The following is a 16175-nucleotide window of genomic DNA, read 5'->3' on the forward strand; positions in this document are numbered from 1 at the left end:
AGCTGAATTTGACCAGGTTACTACTATACTGTATTTGGCTCGGAGACCAACCAAGACTGGGAAACACGATGGGAAGCACGTGCAAAAGCATTCCAAAAGAAAGCAATGGAGAGTGACCTCCATAAATAAAAGGAGATGGGGACACCCATGCCATTATAACAAGCAAGCTTCACTCAAAAGAGACGTTAACCTTCCATCGATCCATCTTGGACAAGATGCAGGAGATCAGGCAGGACGTTTTCCCCATCTAGAAGCTAAGGCAGAAGTCAAGATTAATAGTTTTACTTCATTTGTACCTGGAGCTTTTCCAAGACTGTGGGCACCGTTCCTTTGCAAGCTCTGGGCCAGTCTGCAGCTTTGCTTGCCAAAACCTGATACTACAACCTTTGAAAGCCAAGAAACTGTCACATGCCCAATCTTAGGTGGTGGCAGAAATGGCATATTTAGCTCCGGGAAAGAATGGGCTGCTGGCAAAACAAAACAAAACAAAACAGCTTTGTAAATGTTTGCAAATAATCTAGAAATGATTTTTTTTAGAATGCTTGCATTTAACACTTGGCTGCTCACGTCCCCGTTCGTACTTGCCACCCTGGGTGATGGGTGTCAAGGATGCAGATTTTCAGAGAACGCCCACCTCTTAAAAATAGACGTGTGCATTAGTCATGTTAATGGCGTTGTCAAAAGGGGCACAGCTACAGAGGTGTGAACCTGGACAGATGGAAACTGTACATTAATTTCACAAATGGGAGTGGACAATTAGCATGCTGCAGTGCATCTACCCCGCCCCCACCCCACCCCCAATGTGACATTCTCCAAATGGATGGAATTTCCACACGAAAAGAACCCTACTAGTCGGAAGAACCGTAATCTAAACATCTCTGCGGGGCAACTGGTACCAGGTGGTGTTGATTGTTCATTTCATCCCTCTTCTTCCTACTCTCCCTCTCCAACCCTCGAGCATTTTGTGGCTGTTGAGAATGCTCAATTCTTATCGTATTGTTTCGGTCAAGATGTATTCCACGTTCTGTAAACCAGTTCATTTATTATGATTATGATGATGATGATCACAACCATTCCTTTAGCAACTGTCTGAAGCACTGAAAAAAAAAAGCCCTCTTACAACCACTGCGGCATCCACCCCATGGTCATGTGATCAAAATCCAGGTGCTTGGCAACCAACATGTATTTACCACAGTTGCAGTGTCTTGGAGGGTAATGTGACTGCCATTTGTGACCTGGCTTCTGGCAATGGGGGAAGCCAGATTTGCTTAGCAACTACATCAGGGGTCCCCCACCTGTGGGCCGCGGCCTGGTAGTGGGCCGTGGCCTGCTGGCCACTGAGCCGTGGGATAGGCTGGCCAATGTGCATGCATGTGCGTGCACCCCCCGTCACTTGCACTAGTGCCACGACTGCGGGGCGCAAAAACAGGACACCGCGCCACGGGGCTCAAAAACGGGCCGCGCAGCGCTGCAAGGCACAAAAAGGACCACCGTTGCGCCAAGGGTGCAGAAATAAGGCGCTGCACCACACAAGAACAGGGCAGGGCTAGTATCACGCAGACGCTAGCCCCGCCCTGTTTGCAGCGCACGCGTGCTCGTGGCCCCGTTCGCATGTGCGTGCAAACATGCCTGTAAAATGCTTCCCCCTCCCTTTTTCTCCGGTCCGCCAACCGACAAAGGTTGGTGACCTCTGAATTACATGATTTTAATAATAGCAAGCAAGAAGGTAGTTAAGTGAGTTGCCGCTGATTTTACGACCTTTTTTGCCACATTTTTTTTTTGTCGTTTTCATCTCACAAGCCAAATATCTCTTGTTTTTAAACCCTCCTGACCATTTGGCCACCAAGAGGCACCCAGCTATGTTCCTTCATCCCTGCCCTGATCTCTTCGCAAGGAGAAATCTGATCTAAAAAGGTAAAGATTTTCAAGACCGCAAACCATTTGTATCCTGCCCCTCTTAGTTAATAGCATCATTTATCACTGGGGAATTTAGGATTGCAGTTTTTAGACCTTCTGTTCAATATTATTTCCAGAACAATCTCAAATTACACCATCTGATGTCTTGGAGCTGGCAGAAGAGAAACACCAACTAACCCACCAACTATGTAGACTAGCTAGAGCAGACATGTCAAACACAAGGCCCGGGGCCCGGATGCGGCCCGCGAAGTGGTTTCATGTGGCCCGCAAAGCCATCCTGGAAACAGTGAGGGAACGGCCCCCGCTGCCTTGGCCCTGGCCCAGGCCGGCCGGGAGCCAATGTACAATTTTGTGGTGGCCATCTATGCTGAAACGTATTCAGTCTTAGCTCCACAAGGCCGTCTGGAAACAGCAAGGGACCGGCCCCTGCCATGTCGGCCCCGCCCCCTGGGTGCATGCTGGGGAGATGTCACCCTTTGTGAGGAATGAAGAAATGCCTTGGCGCTTGCCCCGGTCCCACCCCGGGTCCCATGCCTTGGCGCTTGCCCCGGTCCCACCCCCTTCTGCCAGAGACCCTCAGATCTGTCCCACTCCTGCCCAGGCCCCCACAGGCACCCTTGACGCGAATGATGTAGAGCTGGCCATGCCCACCCAGTAGGCCACACCCACTCCATCCACGCCCACCCAGTGGCCTCACCCACCCGGCCCCCCGAAGGCAACCACAATGCTGATGCGGCCCTCAATGAAATTGAATTTGACACCCCTGAGCTAGAGTTATCCAGATTTTATCAGAGATTTCAAGATAATTATTAAAACTAAGTCCCACCAAAGCTCCTATTTTGCCAACACAGGATAAGTTAGCTAGCAAGCAATTTCAGTTATCCAAGGTCACACAGAACATTAGGAGTGAAACTAGAAACAATCCTCGGGAGACCCCTTCGATTTACTGCGCACCTGCTTCTTGTCCCAGAATCTGAGAAAACAGAATCTCTCTGAATACGATTTAGCAGACTCTTCATTAAATGCGGAGGTCAAGTGAAAAGAAACATGGAAAAACTGTGTTTTTGGAAAGGCTTTAAATCAGAGGCTCTACCGCTAAGCATGAATCCCAAAAGTGGCTCATTTGCGTGACATTACAGCAACACTGTTTTCCAAGGATGTGGGAGAACGCAAGGGGCAACAGACTTTCGAGGATAAAAAAGCAAAGTCAGTTTTTTGTTGCACACAGCTATCATAAAACAGAAAGGAAATAGCACCTGGCACTTAGACTTATGTACTGCTTCAGAGTGCTTTTCACCAGTCTCTAAGTCAGCGGTTCTCAACCTATGGGTCGCGACCCCATTTGGGGTCGATAGACCATTTCACGGGGGTCGCCAAGCAAGGCTGTCTGCCATTTTTTCCCCCTTTTCCGGCGGGTGGCCTTACCTCCCTTGGGCTGGGCCAGCTGGTGGTCGGCCTGCTCCGTCTCTGCCGCTTGCCAGCTACGGCTCGGCCGGCGCAGGGGGCGGAACCACGCATGCGCGGCGCTCCCGGGCAGGGAAAGTCCTCGACTTACGATTGGTTGGGTAGTCCTCAACTTACGACCGGTTTAGTCCTCGACTTACAACCGGTTTAGTCCTCGACGTACGACCGGTTTAGTCCTCGACTTACGACCGGTTGGGGGTCACGGCATTAAAAAGGTTGAGAACCACTGCTCTAAGTGGTTTACAGATGACAGCATATTGCCCACAACAATTTAAGCCCTCATTTTACGAACCTTGGAAGGATGGCAGCTGAGTTGACCTCAAGCCCAATCAGGATCGAACTCCAGACTGTGGGGCAGTTTGCCTGCAGTACTGCATTCTAACCACTGTGCCACCAGGGCTCATGGAAATGCAGTATTAAGGGTCCTGTACCTCTACTAATTAAGGTTCGTAGTTAATTCTATTAGTAATTGGAACCGATTGATTTTTCCAACGCACCTACAGATAGTCTTTGAGTTACGACCAGTCGCTTAGCAACGACTCAAAGTTACAATGGAGCCATGAAAAGTTACTTACGACTTGGTTTTGACGTTCCAAAATTGCCCCTCCATCATGCAATGGGCACTTGACAACTGGCCCATTTTTGTAGCCGTTTGCAATGCCCCATGGTCACATGGCTACAATTTACAACAGTTTTGCAGGAAACCAGAACTTACATCTGGTTTTCGGCAAAAACCAAACAATGGGTTAGCTTAACAACTGCTGTGTTTGTTTAATGACCACTACCAAAAAGGCAGGACAAGAAGCAACGGATGGAAACTAACCAAAGAGAGAAGCAACCTAGAACTAAGGAGAAACTTCCTGACAGTTAGAACAATTAACCAGTGGAACAACCTGCCTCCAGAAGCGGTGAATGCTCCAACACTGGAAGTTTTTAAGAAGAGACTGGACACAATTTGTCTGAAATGGTGTAGGGTTTCCTGCCTGAGCAGGGGGTTGGACTAGATGACCTCCAAGGTACCTTCCAACTTTATCATCATCATTATTATTATTATTATTATTATTATTATTATTGTTGTTGTTGTTGTTGTTGTTGTAAAAACTGGTGTGGTCAGGCTCAATTATAGTCATAAGCCGAGGATTGCCTGCATATAGAAAAGAAGACTGGGACATCTATGAGGAGTGGGGGAGAAGTCAAGATGGCAACCAGGAGACCACATAGCTGAAGTAATGGCAATAGCAATAGCACTTAGATTTATATACCGCTTCATAGTGCTTTACAGCCCTCTCTAAGCAATTTACAGAGTCAGCCTATTGCCCCCAACAATCTGGGCCCTCATTTTACCGACCTCGGAAAGATGAAAGGCTGAGTCAATCTTCAGCCGGTCAGGATCGAACTGCTGGCTGTGGACAGAGTCAGCCTGCAATACTACTTTTTAACCACTGCGCCATCACAGCTCCACCCCTTTTTTACGCACACTGCATGTGACGCATGTAAAAATGCAACAGGTTTCAACTGCACGATCTTGATGGCCATCGAAATTAGAGGCAGACCGCATGCAATATCCTCTTTATCTGATTTTGCAAATCCTATCCTTGCGGTGACCTGTGTGCAGTACTGCTTAAGACGACGCCAAAAAAGGAAGGCTCTCTTTTTTCTATTCTCCAATCACCCTGCGTTGAGAACTTTCGCAAAGAATCCATAAAAAAACATTTCTAGTTCAGAGCGACTCAATCTGCACGCAGCACAGCAGACCCCACTGGAAGATGACGGGCAGTTTCCAAGATCAAAATGACATTTATTTTTCAAGCGTCCCACAGATTTCTTCGCAGCAATTATGAATTAGGGAAAGAGAGCTGGAATGAAATAATGCACTTTTGAAAAGACATGCACCGAAGACCTTCGAGATTATTTTAATCAAAGGGAAGGTAATCATTAAGGAGATTGAGTAGGCAGTTTTCGAGCACCGTGTTTTTGTTCTAAGAGCTACCAAAGAACTGCAAATTGAGTTTTAATTGCTGTCAAAATCCAGCTTTTTCTTCATCAGTTTGTAGAATAGCTGTTTAAAGGTGGCTTCTTTGAGAAATATGAATCCATTATTTCTTAATGCAAAAGTTGATCGTTTTTAAGAAGTGGGCAACTTCTCAAAAAAGGGGGGAAAAACGTAGTGAAACAACTACTGGATGGGACTAGGGCTGAAAAAGCTCATCTTGCAAAATAATTCGTGTCATTAAAGTGCAAGCATGCTTCGTTTCATAGCTCCCAAAGTTTATCACCAATCCTAAATGAGCATTCCACATGCAGTGTATTCTCTTTGTTTTTCCATCCATTCTGTACTCCAAATGAATGAAGCTTTTTTGCAAATCTTTTTCGAAGTCCAACTGAAACGACAAAATTATAAGGGGTCCACATTTCTTCCCCACCCCCCACTCAACTGTTGATCTAAATCAGGGGTAGACAACCTTGGCTCTTTTATGACTCGTGGACTTCAACTCCCAGAATTCCTGAGCCAGCCATGCTGAGGGGAAAGGGAGAGGTTTCCAAGCTGAGCCATGCTGGCTCAGGAATTCTGGGAGTTGAAGTCCACGAGTCATAAAAGAGCCAAGGTTGTCTACCCCTGATCTAAATATATTTGGCATTCACCATTATCTGAAGCAATGTTGCTTAACCAGGGCCACTTTAAGATGTGTGGACTTCACTTCCCAACATTCCCTTGCCAGTATGCTAGCTGGGGAATTGTGGGAGTTGACGTCCACGCATCTTAATGTTGCCAAGGTCGAGAAATACTGACCTAACGCTATTATAAAATTCTATACATGACTGTGAGAGGGACCTCGGAGTTCTAGTAGACAATCACCTAAATATGAGCCAGCCGTGTGCTGCAGCTGCCAAAAAGGTGAACACAGTGCTGGGCTGCATTAACAGAGGGATAGAATCAAGATCACGTGAAGTATTAATACCACTTTACAATGCCTTGGTAAGGCCACACTTGGAATCCTGCGTCCAGTTTTGGTCACCGTGATGTAAAAAAGATGTTGAGACTCTAGAAAGAGTACAGAGAAGAGCAACAAAGATGATTAGGGGACTGGAGGCTAAAACATATAAGGAATGGCTTGCTGGAATTGGGTATGTCTAGTTTAACAAAGAGAAGGACGAGGGGGGACAGGATAACAGTCTTCCAATATCTCAGGGGCTGCCCCAAAGAAGAGGGAGTCAAGCTATTCCCCTGAAGGCAGGACAAGAAGCAACGGATGGAAACTAAGCAAGGAGAGAAGCAACCTAGAACTAAGGAGAAACTTTCTGACAGTGAGAACAATTAACCAGTGGAACAACCTGCCTCCAGAAGCGGTGAATGCTCCAACACTGGAAGTTTTTAAGAAGAGGCTGGACAGCCATTTGTCCGAAATGGTATAGGGTTTCCTGCCTGAGCAGGGGGTTGGACTAGATGACCTCCAAAGTCCCTTCCAACTTTTATTATCATCATCATCATCATCATCATCATCATCATCATCATCATCATCATCATCATCATCATTATTATAAGTTTGAAAACAAGGTTTCCTTCAAAGCCAGAATCTAGAAGCAAAATTTCTTTTAATAAAATAAAGTTAAAGTAGGTAATGGAAAGTGGGTAAAAATCCAAAAGTTTTTGCAATAGAGCACAAATTAAGTTTCACTTTCCATGGCAGTGAGACAAGATATGATTGATTGTTTGTATGAGACAAGATATGATTGTATGAGACAAGATATGATTGATTGTATTTCTAAATTCCAAGGTGACTCCCAATGGTAGTTCCTATCATACAGACACCAATATTAAGAAACCCAACCTAAACAGAGTATAACACGATCAAAGGAGAAAAAAAACAACCACAGCTATTCTTCGACTTACAACAGGCCATTTAGTGACCGTTCAAAGTTACAATGGCACTGAAAAAAGTGACTTAGGACCATTTCTCACACAGCCGCGCAGCATTCCCCATGGGTCACGTGATCCAAATTCGGATGCTTGGCAACTGGCCTGTATTTATGACGGTTGCTGTGTCCCGGGGTCGTGTGCTCGCCTTTTGCAACCTTCTGACAAGCAAAGTCAATGGGGAAGCCAGACTCAACTTAACAACTGTAGTGATTCACTTAACAACGGTAGCAACAAAGGTCGTGAAATGGGTCAAAACTCACTTAGCAACTGTCTTGTTTAGCAATGGAAAACTGGGGCTCAATTATGCCCGTAAGTAGCCAAAAGAAGTGCAGTGACGATCTCTGGAACAAGAATTTCTAGAAGGCCAACGGAGAAGACGGTTTCCTACCACTGAAGCTGTAGCTGAACATCATCACTTCTCTTCTTCACTTACTGGGCCTGGGGAGGACAGGGGGCCACCAGACGATTTGTGATAGGATAATAGCGATAGCAGTAATATTTAGATTTATATACCACCCCATAGCACTTTACAGCACTGTCTGGGTGGTTTACATTGACATTATTTGCATATGACCCCCAACAATCTGGGTCCTCGTTTTACCAACCTGGGAAGAAGGATGGAAGGCTGAGTCAAGCTGGAGCCAGTCGGGATCGAACTCCAGGCTGCGGGCAGAGTTTGCCTACCATACTGCACTTTAAGCACTGTACTACCAGGGCTCCTAATCTCACGGGATCCATCAGATTGAGTTTTTTCTATGCAGAGGGGATAGTTCTGTCGGTTCCGTACAGGTACCAAGCCACGTGGGGCTTCATAGGTTCAATTGCACCAGCATGTTAAATTGCACCAATACATATATATATATATGGATGGTCGATGCAGTTAACTGTCGATGCGTTTAATTGGGGTGATTCGGGTTGATCAAAATGTGAGCTATTGTATTTCAGATCAATAGCAGTTTCTGAGTGTCCTCTACACAGCGCACTGCAGTAAACCAAGTGGGTGGCATTAAGGACATAAGTTACCATCTCCAATTGGTACACCATCTAGAGATGGGCAAACACTCCTTAGACACAGCTGCCACCTCCTTATCTAACAGTAGCTGCGAGGCCCAAATAGAATATTCAATTCTATATGTTGAAGAAGCATTTAAATAGTATTAGTGGGACAGTAAGGATCAAAACTGTTCTGGAGACAGAACAAGAATCAACAGATGGAAACTAGAGAACCGACCTAGAACTAAGGAGACATTTCCTGACAATTAGAACAATTAATCAGTGGAAATGACTTGCCTAAGGAAGTTGTGGGTGCTCCATCACTGGAGATTTTCAAGAAGAGACTGGACAGCTATTTGTCTGAAATGAGATAAGGTCTCCTGTTTGAGCAGGGGGCTAGACTACAAGACTTCTAAGGTCCCTCCCAATTCTGTTATTGTGTCAAAACTGGAATAGCTTATGCACTTTAACAGGGAGAGAAAGGACGCTGATCTCTTAGGAATAGGTTCTATCAGTTATTCAGCAGTAGGAAACAAGATTAGATCAACTGTTCATTCAGCATTCAACTCTCTCATTTCTTTTTACCTTACATTCTGCAAGGCTGGATAACATTTCTGCTTATTTAACAAGCAGAGATAGTAATTGTTTGAAGTCAATATATAACAGAGCTAGGATTTGAACTCAGGCCAGGTCTGGCACTATCTAACAGGCCACACAGATCCCCTGCACTTGCTTAATTAAAGATAAACAATTCCTTAGAGGAGAAATGTGTACAGTAGACGGGTATATGGAAATAACACTAAATGTTCAGATGAATGTCTATTGTACATTTGGAGATATGGAAATGGGCTAACCCAAGGCAGAGATTGCTATGAATTACAGCACTAAAATGGAGACAATCTGCTGGTGCAGTTAAAGGGTGATGAATTTACACAAGGTTTACTCCTGCATAGGCAAAATCCTGCACATCATTACAGTTAATATGTCAAATTTTGGAGGGGGGGGGGAAACTTTTTTTCTGCTATTTTTTTTCCAAATCACCCAGTAAATTTTGACATAAAAGGGGAAACCATATGCAAATGAAGTCAACAATGGATGCTAGGTTTAAAAAAGCACTGAATTAAATTTTGCTTTTTTTTTTTTAATCAGTCAGAGGTGAGGTTGCTTAGCTTAAGCATCATGCTGAACAGATCAGAAAGAAGGCCAGAGAGAAAGACATGGTAAAAAAAATGAGGCAGGCTGCACACCGCATTCTTACCTACAGTACACTAGCATACTATACTACTCTGCACTACAACCGCCACAATTTCTGTTGTTAAGCAAGGCAGTTGTTACCTGACTCGCACCCAATTTTACGAGCTTTTTTGCCACAGTTAAGGAATCGCTGCAGTTGTTAAATGAATCACACAGTCTTTAAGCAAATCTGGCTCCCCCCATTGACTTTGCTTGTCGAAAGCCAGCTGGGAAGGTCATAAATGGTGATCAGGTGGCCCAGGGATGCTGCAACCATCATAGATACATGCTGGTTGCCAAGCACCCAAATTTTGATCGTGTGACTGGGGACACTGTGATGGCTGTGCATTGGTTGCAAGTCCCCCCCCTTTTTTTAGTGCTGCTGTAACCTTGAACAGTTGGTAAATGTACCCTACCAGTACTTCTCATCTCTCCTCCCTGGTTGAGAGTCCCTTCCCCAAAAAAGTCTGTTAACCAGTTAGTTTAGAGCAGGGGTCGCCAACCTGTGGGCCACGGTCCACTACCAGGCCACGGGACAGGCTGGCCAGTGCGCGTGCACATATGCGTACACTCACTCCCACTCGCGCTGCCATGCAAACAGGGCACCGCACGGCAAAAATGAGGTGGCGCTAGTGTCATGCAGGCACTAGTACCGCCCCATTTGCGTCACGCGTGCTCGTGGCCCCGTTTGTGTGTGCGCACGCATGAGCATAAAATGCTTCCTCCTCCCTTTCCCTCCACTCTGCCAACCGAGAAAGGTTGGAGACCTCTGGTTTAGAGTCATCATGTCACCTGATCCAGTTCTCTGAGAGGGCCTGGACAAATTCCTGGAGTTTTCTTGGCAAGATTTTTCAGAAGTGGTTTGCCATTGCTGCCTTCCTAGGGCTGAGAGACAGAGACTGGCCCAAGGTCACCTAGCTTGCTTTAGGTCAAAAGACCAGACCAGAACCCATAGCCTACTGGTTTCTAGTCTAATACCTTAACCATTACCCCAAACTGGCTCTTAACTGGCTCTCTTCTCCACAGGAAGCAATGATAATAGTAACAACGACCACCTACTGGAAATGGAAGAAAATAGAATTACGGTTGGCTTGAAGGCTATTTTGACAGGTGCAATTTTGCATCTCCTCCCACTATTTTAAAAGGAAGTTGGGTTTGCATCTTCCAAACATTTCACCGCAAGGCAACAACACTTTGATCCACAGACACAGGGCACCATATCATCTCTTGAAGTAGCCCCTTTGTCAAAACTCAGCAGATCTGAAGGGCCGGCTAAAGAATAGGTCTGTTCTTGGTCCTTCCTTTTCTTTGTATCAGCAACAAAGAGTCCATCGACCTCCAGAATTTGCTTAGCTGCAACCAGCATGATCTCTACCTCCTGACAAGGCCCAGCCAGCATCACTGTCCAATGGGATGCTGGCTGGGCCTTGTCAGGAGGTGGAGATCGATGCTGGGCCCTAGGGCAGGGGTAGGCAACCTTGGCTCTTTTATGACTCGTGGACTTCAACTCCCAGAATTCCTGAGCCAGCATGGGGGAACTATGGCCCCTCCATGACTCGTGGACTTCAACTCCCAGAATTCCTGAGCCAGCATGGCTCAGCTTGGAAACCTCTCCCTTTCCCCTCAGCATGGCTGGCTCAGGAATTCTGGGAGTTGAAGTCCACGAGTCATGAAGGGTCCAAAGTTTCCCTCATGCTGGCTCAGGAATTCTGGGAGTTGAAGTCCACGAGTCATAAAAGAGCCAAGGTTGCCTACCCCTGCCCTAGAGCAGTGGTGGCGAACCTATGGCACGTGGATGCTTTGCTGGCTAGAATGGAGAAACGTCTTCTTTTCTTTCTTTTTTTGCCCCTTTCAGACTTTAGCCTTCTGTCCTTCACTTCCATTCTCAGCACCGAGGGGTTAAAAAAAAGATTTCAGAGCTCCAGCAGAAGCTGTGCAATCAGTTCCCTCCCTCCATTGTTATTTGGGCAGGGGAATCATTTAGAGGGCTACCTTGAAGCCTGTTCAGAAGAAGGAGCTCAGATTAGACTTTAAGCCAGAATTATTTTTGTTAGGATTAATAGGAGCAAATTATGAGAAAGATTGTATATATTTAATTCTACACATACTAACTGCAGCAAGAATTGTATTTGCCCAGCATTGGAAAAATGAAAATTTACCAACTGAAGAAGCATTAATTAAGAAAATTGTAGAGTGTGCAGAAATGGACAGACTGACTTTAAAGATAAACGGGAAAGAAGACTCAGTGTATTTTAGAACATGGGATAATTTCTATCAATGGCTAGAAACACGAGTTAGAGAGAAAGGAATGTGATATGTAACTTTGAATATATATTAATAAGAAGACTATTGAGCGATTAATTAACATATTGTTTATGATAATTAACTATTATCTATTATTTCTTGTTAAACACATGAACCCAGACATTATGCTGTTTGCTAAATATTGAGAATGTTATTTGGGAAAACCCTAACACCAACGCCAATACCAACCCTAATCCTAACCCAAATCCCAACCCCAATCCCGATCCTACCTCATTCCTAACCCTATAAAAACTAATAAAATTTATCCAAAAAAGAAGAAGGAGGAGCTCAGATTTTCTCTGAAGGTCCTAATTTAGGAGCAACAGGCAAGTGCTCTGCTTACAGCGAGTGCCACCAGGACCCAGGGTGGCAGAGAACAGCTGCTTAGCTCGATCCAGAAAAGGAATTTATGCTGAATGACCTTGTAAATAATTCAGTGAAATGAAATGATCACCCAAACAGAAGAGGGGAGAGCAATGTCCAAACTGTAACAACATTGCTGGGGAGCAATGTCCAAACTGCAACAAGCCATTGATTGTGTTTCCTTGCTGAACAAGGTAGCAGACTGATCCACAGCCATGCCATTGAGTTGCCTAGCTGGAACACTATGCATTTGTCCACATATAATTCTTTCTTATCTATGGCTACTGGCTAAAAACATAGCTCGTATCCATATGTTACTAAAACTCTCATGTCTGTTTGATGGTTTGCGACCTTCAATTGGGCAAAACTGTGTGTCACAGGACAACGATTTTTTGAATCAACGCACCGCAAATGGGTTAACTTACAGAATGCATCCACAATCTGGGAGCCAGGACTGCTGTGGGACTGAAATTTGGCAAAGTTGTAGCTGCTATCAATGTGTGATTGTCATTTTGAATGCTCCCTGCCAGCTTCCTACAAGAAAAGTCAATGGGGAAGCTGGCAGGAAGTCAAAAGTCGCTCCCACTTCTACTGCTTTTTTGCCCACCAGTGGTCGGTCTGTTTCTGTTAGGGTAAGGAAGTATTTCTGAAATACTGACCCAATGGATCCTGGCTTGTCTAGTCCCTCTTAAGAAAGGAAAGGCTCATTCAAGTACCTGCTGATTTTACACACACATCCATGTCGTTTTCTTGGCAACAGTATGGAAATTATTTGATATTCCATGGTGGTCTCCCATTCAAGTTTTAATTTTTAAGCCAGTCAAGGTTAATCTATTGCTCCTATCCACGCACTCTCTCTGTCACTCTGTCTCTGTCTCTCTCTCTCTCTTACATACACACACAAAATATCTACCAGCAAACTTTATAATCAAAACTTGCAAGCTCTTTACATTGCTCCTGCCTGCCTTAATTTTGTAATGCCTAGAACAGTGGTGGCGAACCTATAGCACGCGCGCCAGAGGCGGCACTCAGAGCCCTCTCTGTGGGCACGCATGCCATGCCCCGGAGATGGCAACCATCCCTCTTCAACCAGCCACCCGCTAACTCGGCGAGGTTCCACATGGCCAGATGCATCCCGGCACGGCTGGTTTCCTTCCCCACCCCCATCCCATCCCTCCTGGCCTCGCATGCTCTCCTTTTCCCAGGCACGACCCACTGCATCACTTCCTCAATTGTCAGCTGGTCGTCTAGCTCAGAGGCCGCTTCTCTGAACTGCTGGCGGCAGCCTGTGGAGCCCCAGAGTGTGCCGGTCAGGGGCTGGCAGGCTGTGGCTGCTGACGGACATGTTGGCCCCCATGCGCTCACTGGCCTCTGTGTGTGTGGGCTGATGGTATCAGGCAGCAGCCGCCCCGGCCCCTGCCCCACCTTGCCCTGCGGCAAATGGCAACCCTGCCCTGCCTCGCCTCACCCCGGAGGACGAGCCTCCTGCCCACCGCCCCACCTGCCAGAGACCCCCTGGATCTCCCCCACCCTGCCCAGCCCCCACAGGCATCCCTCCCTACAAGCAACATTGAGGTGACCACGCCCACCTTGGCCACACCCACCCAGTCTGCCATGACTACCACAGTCACACCCACCCAGTGGGCCAGGCCCACCTGGCACCCGGCGATAAATAAGTGGGTTTTGGGTTGCAGTTTGGGCACTCGGTCTCTAAAAGGTTCGCCATCACTGGCCTAGAAGGAACTTAGAGGAAAATCTCAGCCAAGCATCTGACGCGCGAAATGGTAGCACAGAAGCCATTTGAGAAGACAATCAAGTAATTCATTCTTCCTGCATGCTATTGTGAGCACCAACCACCATCAGAAGCAGTCATGGAGGGGAAAAAAAGATACCCAATTCTGAAACTATCAGTAGTCCTCAACTTGCGACCATTTCTTTAAAGGCCAAATTTACAACCGTACTAAAACAAAGTGTAGCATGTTCATGGGATCAAAATGTGGATGCTTGGCAACTGGCTCGTATTTATGACGGTTGCACTGAGCCAGGTCATGTGACCCCCTTCTACAACCTTCTGACAAGCAAAGTCAATGGGGAAGCCAGATTCACTTAACAACCATGTTACTAACTCAACAACTGCAGTGATTCACTTAACAACTGTGGCGAGAAACGTCGTCAAATGGGGCAAAACGTACTTAACAAATGTCTTGCTTAGCAACAGAAAGGTTAGGCTCAACTGTGGTCCCAAGTCAAGAGATTCCTGTATGGGAATTTCAGTCTTCCAGTTGCAACCGGGGGACTTCCATAAAAAGCTGCATCTCCAACTGACACATTACTAGTGACCCAGATTTCAATCCTGCTGCTATTGTTTGGAGTTCAAAGAAGAGCAATCTTTCAAAGTCCACAGCAAACTCTGTTTCTCACTCTTGCTTTGTTCAGCTGACATATTTCTGGGGCGGGGGAAGAGCTGTCTTTGTTTTAGTTTCTTTCCAAGCACTTGGGCTGGTTTTGTTCATCAATTCAGCAGACCAACCATACCCAGAAATGACTTGCTTCAAGATTAAAAAAATGTCCTCAGTGCGGAAAGCCTAACCCAGTGATGGCAAACCTTGTAGAGACCGAGTGCCCAAACTGCAACCCAAAACCCACTTATTTATTGCCGGGTGCCAGGTGGGCGTGGCCCACTGGGTGGGTGTGACGGTGGTCATGGCAGACTGGGTGAGTGTGGCCAAGGTGGGCGTGGTCACCTCGATGTTGCTTGTGGGGAGGGACGCCTGTGGGGGCCGGGTAGGGTTGGGGGAGATCCAGGGGGTCTCTGGCAAGTGGAACAGTGGGCAGGAGGCTCGTACTCCGGGGTGAGGCAAGGCGAGGCGAGGCAGGGCAGGGGTGCCATTGCCACAGGGCAAGGCGGGGCAGGGGCCGGGGCGACTGCTGCCTGACACTATCGGCCCCCGCACACAGAGGCCAGTGAGCGCAAGGGGGCCAACATGTCCATCAGCAGCCACACCTGCCAGCCCCTGACCGGCACACTCTGGAGCTCCACAGCCCACTGCCAGCAGTTCAGAGAAGCCGCCTCTGAGCTGGACAGCCAGCTGACAGTTGAGGAAAGGATGCAGTGGGTCGTGCTCGGGAAAAGGAGAGCATGCGAGGCCAGGAGGGATGGGACGGGGAAGGGGGAAGGAAACCAGCCGTGCTGGGATGCATCTGGCCATGTGGAACCTCGCCGAGTTAGCGGGCGGCTGGTTGAAGAGGGACAGTTGCTATCTCCGGGGCATGGCGCGCGGGCCCACAGAGAGGACTGTGAGTGCCACCTCTGGCACGTGTGCCATAGGTTCTCCACCACTGGCCTAACCTTAACCCACAGTGAGCAAAGGAACCATTATTGACACAAAGGTGAACTGATCAGCCCTGGGTAAATCTGGCTCCTGATCTGAACTGGAACAGATAAAAATATATGTTTGTCATCTCATTATATCTAATTTTTTTAAACTGATTGGAATGTAATGGGTAGCAGACAGAAATCTCAATTATTTGTCCTACAAGAGGCTGAGCAGTTCCCTGGAGGCAGTGACAAGATATACATATATCACACTCTGTTGCAACTGATATCAAGAAGGAACTTAATTAACTTTATAGGGCATAATTATTCTACTCAGAAAAAAAGGCAGTTTTGTGGGTTTTTTTAAAGGAGCAATGGAACATACATGCTATAATTAAGAGTCAAATTAAACGTTATGCTAATGGCGGGCTTTAATTCAACGTTTGGGATTTCCTATTTCTTCTTCCGTTTGTTTGTGCTTGTGTGTTTTGCAAAAGGAAAAACAGTTGAAAGAATCCTATCACCTTTCCTTTCCCACAAACTCTTATTCTGCGTTCTAAAATAAATGTCCTCAGCTTTTCTTCGCTGCAAACGGAGTCAGGGACAGAATTTTTAACCGAAAAACATCAACATTAGGCAAATTGTAAATTTATTGGAATATTTGGA

The 16175-nt window shown here is 46.4% G+C and overlaps 1 protein-coding gene across 1 annotated transcript in view; it reads right to left on the reverse strand.

The window, feature by feature from the left end:
* Positions 1–16175, reverse strand: part of LOC107293110 (mannosyl-oligosaccharide 1,2-alpha-mannosidase IC-like) — a gene marked incomplete at its 3' end in the record, with an annotated part of 155791 nt that overhangs the window by 106832 nt on the left and 32784 nt on the right. The gene's annotated exons all lie outside the window — the stretch shown is intronic.

This window comes from Protobothrops mucrosquamatus, unplaced genomic scaffold (assembly GCF_001527695.2).
Source record: "Protobothrops mucrosquamatus isolate PMUCROS unplaced genomic scaffold, P.Mucros_1.0 scaffold1501, whole genome shotgun sequence".
Classification (NCBI taxonomy): domain Eukaryota; kingdom Metazoa; phylum Chordata; class Lepidosauria; order Squamata; family Viperidae; genus Protobothrops; species Protobothrops mucrosquamatus.